The sequence below is a fragment of the Amia ocellicauda genome, chromosome 10, assembly GCF_036373705.1.
Source record: "Amia ocellicauda isolate fAmiCal2 chromosome 10, fAmiCal2.hap1, whole genome shotgun sequence".
In the NCBI taxonomy this organism is placed as follows: Eukaryota; Metazoa; Chordata; class Actinopteri; order Amiiformes; family Amiidae; genus Amia; species Amia ocellicauda.
This window is the reverse complement of record NC_089859.1, coordinates 2,258,239-2,271,437: the sequence shown is the minus strand read 5'-3', so window position 1 is coordinate 2,271,437 and position 13,199 is coordinate 2,258,239. Positions and strand designations below refer to the sequence as shown.

General features: G+C 38.9%; 1 long non-coding RNA gene across 1 annotated transcript; it reads right to left on the bottom strand.

The window, feature by feature from the left end:
• Positions 1–7,435: 7,435 nt before the first annotated feature.
• On the bottom strand, positions 7,436–10,024 carry LOC136759717 (uncharacterized). The gene is made up of 2 exons (XR_010820102.1): positions 9,291–10,024; positions 7,436–7,842 (listed from the first exon to the last, which is right to left on the bottom strand). It is a non-coding gene; the product is annotated as an uncharacterized LOC136759717 (long non-coding RNA).
• Positions 10,025–13,199: the final 3,175 nt, after the last annotated feature.

The following is a 13,199-nucleotide window of genomic DNA, read 5'->3' as shown; positions in this document are numbered from 1 at the left end:
GGGATGAGACTCTGGGTGTGTGTGGTGTCTTGTGGTTACTGATCACTGAGAGCCCCACACGCAGCAGACATGTTCAATTTCTGAGCAGCGTGTGAAGAGGGTCTTTTAAGAATCAAGTGAATCCTAATAGCAGGGCTGGGCGATTCCAATGTCCGTGTTCCTGCGAGGTCTATAGGGATCTTTCAATGAGCAGCTGATTAAAACAGAGAGCAGAAACAAACCGGTGTTTCCAGTGACATGATTTAAACTTGACTCTGCAGGAGAAGCAGACACCCCTGCAGGTTGATTGTAAAGCACCAACAGGGGGGTTTATTGACACGTGAAAACCCTACCTTCCCGCCTCCGTTTACTCAAAAGTGCCATGTCTTTTTTAAGCTTGTTTCATTTCTGCAAAAATACATTAATTGTTTACCAAATAAGAGATGTTATTTATAGACAGACGGCTTTAGCCTGTGGCCAGGGCGCGCCACCGCAGCTCGCTGTGGTATAGTGTCCACTGAGCTAGTCACCATTTTAGTCCATCAGAAAAACAACTAATGGAATCAGAATAAACCTGATTTATGTGACAATCTATTAAAAAAAAAATACATCACATTATCAATTGAGATTTTGCCTATTTAAGACCTTTCTGCACCAAAGATAGTGTAATGTATTTGTCTAGTAAGATTTCATATGAGTATAATTGCAGGTATCGATGAAAGCAAGTTTGAGATCCTATAAAACAGGAAACAAAGCCTACAAATTCAAAACACGAAAAATAAATGAAAAAAGAAAGAACAGTCTGCCGTGCAGTTCAGCTTTCAGAGGGCTGGCCTGTCATCAGCTATCGAGGTCACACAGACACTGGTTCGCATCTCAGACCAGTCTTTTTATACAGCTGGCAGCTTAATTACAGACTCGTGTGCCTCGTTAAGAAGCCTAGTAATTATCTCACTATACCATCTTCAGTCACAGGAGCATTTAGGGGAAACCATTTTCTGTGACTTTTTTAGTCACCTCTACAGTCTAAGTGGGGAACCAATGGATTGTACAGCAGGTTATTAATACATAAAGCAACAGATCCCAAACCTAGCAGTCCTGGCCTCGCGTGGGCCTTCAGGTTTAAAGAAGTGCTAAGCGATCGCTGAGAGGCCCACTAGGGACCTTCTGAGTATGACTCCGCAACAGAAGCAAAACATCTCCTCTCAGAGGACACACAGTGTCTAATGGAAAGAGGACATCAGAAGGTTCTCTTCAATCCCCGTGACTTGAAAGTAAAATATGTTCCCCGATCGTGTTTCTTTGTAATTAAATATTAGGATTAGGTGCGTTTAGGTTTGCAAATAGGAGGTGCTTCTTTACCAGGAGAGTTGTGGGGGTCTGGAACAAGTCAGCCAGTTATGTATCGAAAGCTGATTGAGTTCCTTTCAGAAATGGCTCATTAAAAATACTGTTACGTGTTAAAAACAAACCATCAGCACACCCTCCCTCTCGTTTGTAGCCTTAATTTCTCCCTCGTGTCCTAACGGTCTTCAGCAGACCACAGGCAGGAGTGTGAACATTTAACACTACCAAGAAGCACATGCAAGGGGCTTGAAAAGATGCAGATTATACGTGCACTTCCACTTCTAATTTAACTTCTTACAAATTCGTATTATTTGTATGACTATTGTAACTATTTCATACTTTGCTGACACATTTGTCCAAGGTGACTTGCATTCAAGTTTTATAAAGAAGAAATGTTATAAATTAACAAGGAGCTGTAAAAAGTGAAATAAAGGAAAGAATTTTAGCCAAAAGAACCACAACAATGCACTGAGATATGTGCTGGAATAAAATACAGTACAACACACAGTAGGATATGGAGTGCAACATTATAGTGCAGTTCAATAGTGAGTTTGTAGAACAAAGATTTAAACAAAAGCTCCAACGCTGTGGACGGGGTGAAGTGGCACTGCTCTGGCGATACGAGTTACAAACCACAGAGATGAGCTGCAGGGTCAAAGGCAAAGACTATTTTTAATGGGTTTCAATGAACGCCACATGTGGCCTATCTTGAAGAAAGGAAACTGACGGTTTCAGAGTAACACTGAATTATGATAATGTGTTATTTGCAGCTGTTATTTATTCGGTTTCAGTTACGATATTCGACAGACACTTTTATCTTTACAAATAAGTCTCTGGACAGCAGTTCTCTATTTGTGCTTCATATTTTGTGCTCTATTTGTAGCTGTACAGTGTAAATGTAAATATGTTCAATCGAGATTGTTTTTCTCTCAGAAACTGAGATCTCAAAACTCCAGTGTCGTTTCACTACAACTTCAGATGAGTGTGTGTGACGACGAAGCACGATCTTGTTGGAGAGTTGGTTGGTTTCTGAAGCAGTGTCTGTGTCCTGCAACCACTGCAACCTTTCTGTAGTACAGTATGCTGGATACATAATATCTGACAAACATACATGTTGCTAAAGTGTACCATATGATATCTGTTACCAAGTGCAGTGGGGAAGCAGGAATATAATATAACACTGCATAATAACGGTTTCATAAAGGGGTACATGCAGTGAAAGTTTGGGAGTAGGAGTTTGGTGTGTAAAACATTTTTTGTTAAATTGTGGAAAGTGATGTTTTCAAATTGTGCCGAATAGAATAGGATACATATATCATCCTCATCCTCAGCCTATATCGATCCACTGCTTGATGAAGGCTCCCCAAGATGTTTCTTCTTGCTTCGATCCACAGCTTCTCTTTTCCATGTCATGCCTGCAAACTCTTTTTCATCTCTCGATATCCATTCGGTAGCTTCCTTTGTCCGTCTTTGATCTGCTCTTCTTGCAGTGTGTCTGTTCTCTGATCCTTTCATTTCTTTGTCCTTCTCTTCTTGATATTCCAAGCAGATATCCTTCCCTGCTGCTGTGTGCCGTGCACAGTTTCTGTAATGTGTGTGTGTGTGTTTAAGTGAGCAGGTTTCACAGCCACAAGTGAGCACTGCTAGCATGCATTGATCAAATACACTTCTCTTCAGGTAGATTGCCTTTCAGCGCTGTGCCATTTCTTTTCCAAATGGACTGATTTGTTGTCCAGTGCAGGTGCCCATTGAGTGACGAATTACAGGATGAAAGGGGCAGCACAGCTTTACAGCAGTTACAGCATTTTACACCACGGGTTGAAAGGAATGATGTGATAATTTGCACCTCCATTAGAATGATTAAAGACTTGAACAGAACAAATCCCCGGGAACAGATATCACATGTGACTTTGATCTGCTACCTGCAGCTTTAACAGACACTTAGATGTAAATCTTGAGCAGGGCACAGGTTTCCCTCCTCAGTGTGTGTGTGTGCGTGAGTGTGTGTTTACACAGTGGGAATGTGAAGCCGCTTACTTTTCAGCTGGGATGAATTCAGCTGCATATTTCTTTAGACATTTCGAGCTCCTGACTCCCCTCAGAGCTGCGAATAATCATTAGGATGGTCTGCACTGACACGTTAGCCATATATAGCTATCAGATCACAGGATCTCACACATCCTCTCTTACTCAAACCATATTCAGTTGAGAGGGGAAGTCAGAGGAGCACTGACACTCACTGATAGCCTTAATAAGGTTCCGCTGTAAAGACGAAAAGACATTTGTGGAAAAAGTATTAGTATTAATTCTGTCCCTTCCATCAAAACAATACATACATACTGTTTACCTGTATATATAGCTGAACAAATGGAGACATTCATGTGTATTAAAACTTTTTACAAATGAGGCAAGCAGCTGTTTAGTGTAATCTTGAGACCCACTTTCATTCTCACTGCTGAAGTCTGAAACTTTGTGTTGCAAAGGGCATGTTGTTGTCCTTGTGAAAGGTTTCATTATCTCACCCAGTTCTGGTGCAGTGAAATCTTGCCATTAAAGACCAAGGGCATCGCATAAAGCAGGTGAAACACATTGTACTGGAAGAACTGAAATAAAATAACATTATAATTCCACCAGGATTCCCTTCCCATATCATTCAGAGACCAGTCTGTACATGCACAGCCAGCGTACTGTTTCACACCAGCTTTACACAACGGCAAGTCCCAGATGCACATACATTCACACAAAATCTGTATTTTTTAAATAAACACTTCTAACACTACAAATGTTTCTCTAGTGTAATTTAATGTGCATACAATATACTGTACTATTATATGATTCTCACCAAAAAACTATTTCAATATAAGAACATAAGAAAGTGTCCAGTCGAGAGGAGCCCATTTGCCCCATCGTGCTCGTTTGGTGTCCATTAATAACTGAGTGATCAAGGATCCTATCCAGTCTATTTTTAAATGTTCCCACATTGTCTCTTCAGCCACATCGCTGGGGAGTTTGTTCAGATTGTGACGCCTCTCTGTGTGAAGAAGTGTCTCCTGTTTTCTGTCTTGAATGCCTTGAAGCCCAATTTCCATTTGTGTCCCCGGGTGCGTGTGTCCCTGCTGATCTGGAAAAGCTCCTCTGGTTTGATGTGGTCGATGCCTTTCATGATTTTGAAGACTTGAATCAAGTCCCCACATAGGGAGGATTATTAAAAAAGTAAAATATGATAATAAATAAATAGATAAATAAAAACTTAATTCGTAAATTACAGCAGAGGTTGAGGATAGACTGTCCTTAAACAGCTGGAGTTTTGATTCATAGCCTTCTATTAATAATTCTGCTTACATTTAAAATATACATATAATTAATCTTAATGCAAAACAAAACATAAATCTGACCTGTTTTTAACATTCAGACACTGGTCTGCCTCATTCCTCATTACCTTGCATTTATAATATTCAATTTAATTTCACAATGTTTTGGTTGTACTTTTTCCACCATCCCCCCATCCGCCTTCCTGCCATTTCAGTTCTAACTGCAAAAATTCATAATCCTAGATGCTCAAAATGCAAGAAACTGCCAAAGTCAGAATGTATTGAGGGGATCTGTTATTATTAATGAAACGTTGCTGGCACTCTCTTATGCTTCCTGAAGTCAAAAGTGCAGTGTGACTTGTATTTGGAGAAAAAAATACATTTAATTTGACTTGTCTTGCAATAAAGAATAGGATGTACATGCTTGATAAAAATACAGGGCAGTGCCAACAACTATGGAAAAACAGTTGAGCGAACAAACGTCAAAGAGTATTTATTATTGTGCAGCAATGATTGGGTGCTTAAGCCTGTCAGAAAAAATGTTTGTTTACAGCCATATATAATAGAAATTGGGCCTGAAATAGAAATAGTAGTGTTTCATAAATGAAAGTGTGAAGGCAATTGATTCGTTTTGTGATTTACTCCCATGACTCAGATCTTAAGTTTATAAAGAAGGTCAAAGATGTTTGATTGTCCTGTGTAAATGCTGGCCATAAGGTTGACATTGACTCCTTATTTATGTTCAGTTTTTGGGGTGGATACTATGGCTACAGCAAAAGCAGAAATAAATATACTTTCAGCGATGTGCAGAAGATACAGCATCAGTTTCAAAAGGCGGAGATGAAATGGTGAAGCTTAATTTGAGGTAGAGGTAGTTTGCAAAGCCTGATATAAGTAACAGAATCGCATCGTTTACATTTTAAATGTTAGTTAATTCTAAGTTTAAAGTGGCATCATGCCCGTGCTGTCAGAACAATCTGCTTATGTGAAACTACATTTCGACAACAGCAGTTTGTAGACTCTCGGATACATCAGTACAATTTTGAATGCAACGTCGTGTCACAAAAATGAAAATACAATGTTTTCTGCAACCTTTGATTAACGTTACAATAAAGTAGTGTGAAAGTTTTTTTAATGATGCTGGGATGTTATCTACATCACATACATATTTAAAACAAACCTTAAATGTTTTTAGATAACATGGAAAACCGTGATAGATTAAATACCAACTAGTCTACACTTATAGATTTCTCGCCAATTAAACCACAACCTCAATATTCTGAAACACTTGACAATGTTGTGCATGTGCTGTGTAAACCCTTTTTAAGTCGCCCCAATGTGGCTTCAGAAGTTACTTTGCAACATTTTTCTTATTTAAAATCACACTGTTAGTGAGAAAGCAGACGAATCGTACATCGTGCAATCGTACATAACTGGGAAAGTCAGTGTCATAATTGATTCTCTTACCTAGTCACAATTTATTACAATTTCATATATATTTTCCTACTACAAAACAAGCTTTTTTGTAATAGTCATTGTGTGAAACCCTCCATTTCCTCTCAATACTCAGAAACTGCGGTGTTCATCATCATTAATACCAAGCTATCATTTCTGAGAATAATTAATACCCTGTAAGCATTCTCCTCTGAATGACATTCTGTACATCTTCTATACCTATTCCTGACCCCTTATATATATATATATATATATATATATAGTATTTTCCCAGAGACTCATTTCATATCTATTACATTTAACCTTAATTTGAAAGCTGAGGTGAAACCACTGGTAAGACAAAGATTCTGAGAAACGTTTTTGCTTCTTTTCCTGGAAACCCATTAAACTCTAATAACAGATTCTGTACTTGATGTGTTTCATTAAGAACTGAAATTATGAAATACAAATACGTGCAGGACCTGTGTCTCAATATTTCATAGAAGGAATCAAATAGATGTTTTTTGAGCCACATTTAGCAAGTCTTTCCTGTGCTATCAATTATCATGTTTCAATTTGTTTAAAGTTCACCAAATAAAATATATCAGGAATTAAAAAATGTTTCCAAATTATCATCATTCTTTACTGGTGTTATAAGAGGTTTTTTTACTTTTCTATCAGAGAGCCTTTCATGAGGCGTCTTTTAAATTATGCTTTTGCAGTTCTCAAAATATCTGCATCTAGATGAACAAAAGAGGAGTTATTAAATAATGTGTGTGAACACTTCTTGATGTGAAGAGGAGAATCCCTCGTTCTGTGTGACAGACGCAGCCCAACAAGCCGTGCTGGATATCTGTACCCAGTGGGGGCTTCGGCGGGGCTGCGATGTTGGGGGGCCTCTGTGAGGGGCCCACTCTGAAGCACAGTTACTGCTGTTTGCTGGTCAGGGACGGGGGGAAGGGGGTGTATTTATTTATTGGTCGGTTCTTTTTACACCTCTGTAGCAGTTTCCGCTGAATCAAGGTTTTCTAGGAACCTGTGGGGCGCATTCTTGCACCAAACTTCGACTTAATGGGAACTGACAAATTTACAGTCATTACAATGTTTGAATTTATTTTAGGCATGTTATACAAGAAAGCAGAGCAGAATGTGGGTTTATATAGTGATGTATACAGGGAGTTTTCTACTTGCTTTTCTTGTTTGCTTGTCTCAAGTGGTATGTATACCAGTGCATCACTCAACAAGTTATGTCTTAGGAAAAAAGAAAGATCAGCTTGTGATTGTATTGGCAACTTTGGGCAATAAATTGCAAGACACAATACAAGAAACAAACTGGCAGAATTAAATAAACAAGCACACAGTGCAATTGCACAGTCAGTGGTTTATTTAGAAGAGAAATGACAAAATAAGCACTTGAAATAAAGACCGGCACTCCAGCTGAGCACAAAATGCAATAACAGAAAAAGAAAAGAAAGAAATACAATAATGGTTGCCTTTTTTTTTTTATAAATACAAGATTTCTTTTAAGGTATCATTTATTGGCAGCGTTAAGAATTCTACATTAAAACCTGTGTTTGTGGAGTTGGTTTGCACAACTCGTTTGACTGTCCCTTCATGGTGCAGGTCTCTTCTGGACGTTAACCAACCTCTCACTTGGGGTATTTGACAAACTGACACCCTGCTATACTGAGTGTCGAACTCAGCTTGTCAAATACACTGAGTGCAAGGCCTCGAGCTCAACCGCGCCGGTGGTCAGGGTGCTTTAGAAAGTCTGCAGGAAGGAAAAACACTTTGGCTAAAAAACGTCAGAGACCACAGAAAGCATGCTTTTTACAAAACTATCCAAAAGCCATTTCATTACATGTGATCTTTCAGAAAGGATGTAATTTACTTGGTGGTTCTATCAAAAAGCCATCTCTGCCTCAACATCGAGAGGTCCAAACTGCAGTCTCAAGCTGCCGCATCAGTCACTTGTCTTTAAGCAGATAACATCAAAGCAACAGATATTCAAGTGAGCTCGTAAGTGCAAGGCATTGTACAGAGGAACAAATGTACAAGGTACGGATACAAATAATACATTATATCCTACAGAGAACACAGTTTAGAAGAATATACTTTTTATTCCAAACAGCTCCTCAGTGTAACAGGGATCTATAGTTTTGTATTTATAGAGAAGTGCTTCCACTGAACTCATTGAATTTACCTCCCTTTTTTGCAGATCATGTTAGAAATTAAAATCCTACTACATTAGACACACACATCGTGTTCAATCCTGATGAAATTATGGACCAATCTGTTACATTTCCACAGTTTCTTTTCCTCCACACTATGCTTTAATCTGGGTAATTGGATTTTGACAGTGTGCTGAAAACCTCACTACGCCACTGTGTTAAAAGACATAAAGAAAACAACAGGGGGTCCATTTATTTTCTTCTGAGGTGTTGGTATTCAGCTGTCTTGAGCTGTGGTTGTTCATGTATTGACTAACTTATATTTTGCATTATCCCATTTTAAAGGTGCAACTCAATTTGACATCCGCTGACTATTCTTTGCTAGTAAAGGTTGTCTATTGGATTAACACTTGTCTTTTGTAAATGTATGAACGGAGAAACAGAAGTTTTGTCCCAATTAAATGTGTATGGGTCTGAGCTTTCTTTTCTGCTAATGCGCTGCTGATTTTTACACTGAAAATGTGTGCTGTGATCCGTGCATGCTCTTAATATATATGTCTGAAGTATGATAGTAAATTGGTGTAAAACTATAGCCAACTATAGCATGCTTTGTAAATAAGTATTTTTGTTAAGTAATAATACATTTATAAATGTGCATGTCTTAGTCCTGCTCTGCTGATAGGGCAAAGCTTCAAAATAAATTGGAGACTTCCTTGTTTAATCCCTGGGGGATTCCCTTGTGTGTCTATTCTTAACTCATGTGGTTTTATCAAATTCACAATGAATTATCTTTGAGTAAAAGGTTTCAATCAAACGGGTCAATTTCTGTGAGAAGTATCTCACTCAAACTCCTGTGAAATGTAAACCCCTCCCAAATCGAACACCATTAAGAAACTAATAAAGAAAGAAAGAAAGAAAGAAAGAAAGAAAGAAATGACGCGAATACTGAATCCTATTTTGACTGGACTCTAATTTGAAACACTAATCAGAAGACCAGCTCATTTGATATTAAATGTCTGACCTGCCGCTGTTGTTTGGTTTTACTTACCTCTGTGTCTGCCGCTCACCTTGGGTCACATTCAGATGTCATTCGTCTCATTTCCCCCAGGCCCCGGTGCCGGGCTCGAGCAGCGACTGGGGCGTCTTGTGTCTCTCTTGTGAAAGGACAACTGCGCCGAGGACAGGAAGGCGGATCATTTTGAAGGCTTGAAATCGTGAAGAGGAAGCTGAAAATGAGGAAGATAACTGTGAGGTTAGCTAGCAGGAAATATCTGGGACTAAAGTGACAAAATGTCACAGTTGTGAAAGACTGCAGGAGCTCAGTCCGTTTGCATTGAATCTTCAGTCCACTTTTTCTTTTATTATTTTTAGATGTTAATTGTGTTGTAGACAATTATGTTTACGTCTTTGTGAAAGGACACATTGCTACTGCTTTTCTCCCACCTTCCTGGTTGCCTTTTAAATGCAAAGTGTGTTTGTGTGTTTTGTTAGTTGTGTGCAGGCAGGCTGTGGACTTGGTGCAGAATGAGGTAGTTGAGAGACATGTCAAAGCATTGCAGTATTACTGAGCATAAACTATTTCCTATGCAGCCATTTTAAACACTTACAAAATCCAATCAAGAAGTGCTACTTCATTTATCGCCTAAACATCCCTTCTGAATGATGAGCCTATTCCTCATTTCCAGGCTGAAAGAGTTTTATATTAATATTATTGTTGTTGTTGTTGTTGTCAGTATTATATTATTTGTATTCTATTATTTTACCTGTTTCGAGGCTTTCTATAAGCACTGACACCCTTGCCTTTTAAATTGTATTATATGGAAAAGACCCCCTCAGCATTCAAAGCCATGCAAATGCATTCAGCAGACTCTCGAACCGAAAGAAGGAAGTCCCTACACAGAGGATTCACCGGGCAGGAGGCGTAAATCAGTCAATGGAGGGAAACCACACACTCCAAAATGCTGCACGGAGTATTTTTAAACACACGCCTCACCATTTAGTAGTACTACTGCCATGTCTGAGTTGTACTGAAATAATGAAGTTGGGGAAACCCACGTGGATTGCATTGACGTCTGCTGATTTCTCTCCCTTTGTGCAGAAGCACCTCTTTTGCATATTTCTCATCGCCGCCTGCAAAGGGATCATTTTGTTGGTCAGATTCATGAAATGCCTGAAGAACTGTGAAATTGGGGGACAGATCTTGTGTTGGCTTGCATTAGCTTGTCCCAGGTGTCTCAATTACAGCTTCAGTCCTGCTACAGAGAGAGGAGCTGAGTTTAGTTTTCTTTCTGATTGTACTATTACAAATATGGCAAAGGCTAAAATGAAGAGGAAGAAAGTGTGGTTTTGAAAAGGATAAGAAGTGATGGATGTAACCGAATTACTTCAAGTGGAGAAAGTATTCATTTAATTCAGGGACCCCAAGTTCTTATTTTGCCCTTAAGAACATCACTGTATATATGTAAAATTTAAAACAAAATACGTTATGGCAGGTTCGCAATCAGTCGGAGGAAAATCTTTCCCTCTCTCCCATTCTCTCTCACACTTATATATATATAGTTTCAAAGACACCATTGAGTCCTGGGATTAGACATTGTGATGGGGTCACATAGGTCAGAGATCGTATCTGGTCCAGCCCAGAGACAGGGAGAGGATAATATAACGATTGAAATGGCTATATTAATGTTAAAAGGCTTTACAGATCAGGGTTTTCATGGTGTATCTTACCAAAGCCAAATATTTCACTTTCTATATGACACGGATATGACTTGAACTTCTTCAGACACCGTGGGGCTGTTAATTGAGGCCAAGTCAACAATAAACGCAATTAACCCGAGTTTAAAGGATACAGGATATATGCACATCTGTCTAATACTGCCATTTTTGCAGAACCACAGATATCTTCCCATGTTCTTCTCAGCATCTTGTGGCAGAAGTGCCCCAACTCGAATGTGCTGACAAAACAACTGCCTACTTTTAAATCACATAAGAGATAAGATAATTGAATCCACACTGTGGTTGTCTACATTAAACGCACCCACAGGGCCACGTATGTAAAAACATTGGTGGTAAAAATAGTGGAACTGCCGGAAAACCTTTCTGAAGGGTCAGAGGTCAGAGGGCTGAAAATGTATTGAACAGTTCAAACGCAAACGCAGCTCTGCTCTCTCTCTACGTACATTTCCCCTTCTTGTTAAATGTCTCTCCTTCACACCTGCAAGCAGTTTTGTCGCACTACGCTCCGTCTGTATTATCATAGGTTCCCCCATGTTTACAATCCTCCCCAGTGCTCGTCTGCGCTACGTTTCCTTGCCACTCTCCTGTCAGAAGACACGTGTAACACCTCCACGCGAACATGAAGAGGGAAGCGAAAAGTTAATGTCTCTACTTATCGGAGATCTTAGGTGTCCGAATCCCCGTGCTTGCTCTCTCTCTAGTGCTGTTATTTCCCTGGTAATGTTGTGTTCATGTAGAACATTGTATTTAGTGTTTGTAAAACCAAAGAAATTGCCTTGGAGAAAGTCTCCTGCAATTTAATAATAATAATCTACCATAATAGTCATAATACAGGACATGTAGCTTCTGTCTGACCGTGTTTATAAGCGCACTGTTCACCCCAGTGGCCTTCCTGAGAATAGGCAGTCAACAGTCAACGGCTGACATTGGTGTATGCATTGTCTGTGAAATGGCCAAACAACCCTAAACGAGCTTGAGCCTCTTCTGGTGCTCAGCAGTGGTTTGAATTCAATCCTGGTCCTGAAGGAGCCCCTACCCTGCTGGTTTTTGTTCCAACTGAGTTTTCAATTACTTAATTGAACCCTTAATTGAAGTAATTAGATTACATTTGAATCTGTAAATTGTGTAATTGATAACAAGTTGGTTCCTTAATAAGATAATAATTTCCTTATACAATTTTATATGTAAAACCCCTACTGTTAAAAATATTATTGATTTAGTTATTATTAGTTCAATTAAGTAATTGGATTGAGGATCGGACCAGGATTGAGAATCACTGCTCTAGCTGTTTGTGTCCTCCTGGTCTAAACAGTAAGATCCAGCCTCTGCAGTCCAACAGGCTTGGAGTTTCGACTTTTATCTCTCTTCATTTCTCCTAAGTCGGATTCGTTGGCATAGCTACCAGTTGTATGTGTCTGTTTTTGTTGTTGTGTTTTCGTGGTCAGCACATTAATGTTAAACGTTAAACACTTTCATTTTCCCAGTTTCCAATACAGAACACCCTTTATTGTGAATGCTAGCTGTGGGCACATCATACATCTATTTCATCTCCTTTCTTGGAGCCATTGTTAACTCTCAATATAATCCAATATAATTAAATTCATATTTCATGTTTGCAGAAAATGGTGTTTCCACATATAAAGGAATCACTTAATACAACATTAGTCCAGAGTAACTAATAAATCATCTCTTCTGGCCGTATAATTATGAAACCCGTGCTCTTCATGCTAATACAAGCTGAGGTCATTCCAATCTGCAATTATATAAATGTTTGGTACATTAGCAAATAAACAGAGGAAGGCACTTTGGGCTGAAAGTGTATCATTTAAAACACTAGTTCAAATGTGAAGGATTAGTAATGTGCCATTTTGAGTGCAGTGAGTCTGAGACCTGCTTTTCTTTAAAACAGGTGATAAGCACGGGTAATTAATAACATTTGTGGGGGGAAATAAAAGACTGTTGACCAGAAAATGAAGCTAGAATACGAAATGTAACAAAGCATGCTTGAAATGTGTCAAAAATTGTAAAAAAAAAATAAACCAACGTATTACGTGTATTTTTATCCTATCGAGATTTACTAAGCATCCTTTCACGTCGCTGGGACGTCTTCTCAGCCTCATGATGCATCCTATTCATAACGGGAATAATATATTCACTCCAGCATGAATAACAGGAGAACAATAAACAAACTGCAGAAACCCGCTGATAAAAGTGTGTGTCG